Consider the following 2,114-nt stretch of genomic DNA (forward strand, 5'->3'; position numbering starts at 1 on the left):
AAAAAAAAAAAAAAAAGTAATGGAGATCTGTTGAAAGTTGTATTTTCAAACTTTGAAGTGTTGTTATTAATTTACATTTAGAGACCATATTGACATTTTATGTTACATTAAATTTTTTCTTCTTTACCTTCATAAAATCTAATAGATCTAGCTAATATGCATCACTCAAATATGATTAAATACATATTTATTTTTCTTACAATTGTGTTTCAAAAGTTATAATCACTCTGATCCGAGTCATTGAGTGTGAATTAATGACTGACCGGGCCATGTATGAATGTGCCAGAATGGAGTTTGTCTTCACATAAAAAATTAAAATAAAATACATTTTAAAAATACAAAAAATAAAATAAAGCATAAATTCATTACTTGAAATAAAAAACATTAACTTAAACGAAAACTATATAGATATATTTAAACAAATTATAAAATGACTAAAACGCACAACAAATTAACTAAAAATGTAACAAAATTATTTAAGCTATTTCAACATTTCTAATTTCGTTTAGTTTAAGTGCTATTGTAACAACTAAAGCTTAACGAAAACTATAGATATATTTAAAAAAATTATAAAATGACTAAAACGCACAACAAATTAACTAAAAATGTAACAATTATTTAAGCTATTTCAACATTTCTAATTTCGTTTAGTTTAAGTGCTATTGTAACAACTAAAGCTTAATGTAAACAAATTATAAAAAATGACAAAAACACAAAAAAAATTAACAAAAAATGTAACAATTATTTAAGCTATTTCAACATTTCTAATTTCGTTTAGTTTAAGTGCTATTGTAACAACTAAAGCTTAACGAAAACTATAGATATATTTAAAAAAATTATAAAATGACTAAAACGCACAACAAATTTGAACAAAAAATGTAACAATTATTTAAGCTATTTCAACATTTCTAATTTCGTTTAGTTTAAGTGCTATTGTAACAACTAAAGTTTTGCGAAAACTAAAAATGATAAAAACACACAACAAAAGTACTAAAACTTTAACTGAAATTTTAAAATATTAACTCTAAAGGTTTTTGCACACTGAGTCTGAAATTTTCGTATGCGTTTTTTCGCATTAGTCGTCGTCACGCACAGAAACCAGAGGTGGACGAAGTCAAATATTACTCCATTACTAGTGAAAGTTGTAAAGATAGAATTTTACTTGAGTAAAAGTACAGAGGTACTTGCTTTTAAAAGTACTTAAGTACCAAAAGCAAGTGTCTTTTTATGTCAATGCTCTGTTTTATTATTGTTGTGTGCAATAACTTATGCCTCTGAAGCAACTTAAAATACGTTACGCTTACTGAATACATATAATATTATTTTGTTAGGAGACGCACATCATTTTATTTACATAATTTAGCAAAATAAGACAATATTGTGTCTAATATGTACCACAATTTTAACTACTTATTATTGAATTGATATAAATAAATATCATTTTTGCAGCTGGTCAGTGTTCACAAAAATGCTGGGAAATTAACTTTACGTAGCCCTACAATAGTGATTACTGATAGACTCGTTTTACAGAAGAAGAAAATTACACACTGGCTTTCAAAGCTGCTACAGTAACGACTTTCTACTTTGAGGACATTGATAGAAATGTCGTGGAGTGAAAAGTAAGTGAAGTTAAGGTCATAAGTTTCCAGAAAAAAATAATACTTAAGTACAGATACTCAAAAAGTGTACTTAAGTACAGTAAGGAAATAAATGTACTCTCTGACAGAACCATTGCACACCGAGTCAAAATGCGAAAAATGCAGAATATAATTTTTTTTATGATGGACGAAAGTTCGGAGGCAGTGTGTAAACGTGATCGTCGTATTTATTTTTTAACGTGCGAAATTTTCAGACTCTGTGCAAAGACGTTAAGTATGAAATAACACTGATTGAGACCGATGGAATCAGACGTGCGTATGAATGTTAGTAATGCTCTCAGTCCTGAAGGAAACCCATGATTCCTGCGGGTTCAGAAGCTGAGCGTCTCGATCTCGACTCACGAGTGCCTCCATGTAGCTCTGTAGCAGATGATTTCTGATGTGCTCAAATGACATTCGTGTACAGTGGCGTGCGAAAGTTTGGGAACCCCTTGCAGAATCTGTGAAAATGTGAAT

The sequence above is a fragment of the Sinocyclocheilus grahami genome, unplaced genomic scaffold (genome assembly GCF_001515645.1).
Source record: "Sinocyclocheilus grahami isolate Dianchi unplaced genomic scaffold, SAMN03320097.WGS_v1.1 scaffold2563.1, whole genome shotgun sequence".
Lineage (NCBI taxonomy): Eukaryota > Metazoa > Chordata > Actinopteri > Cypriniformes > Cyprinidae > Sinocyclocheilus > Sinocyclocheilus grahami.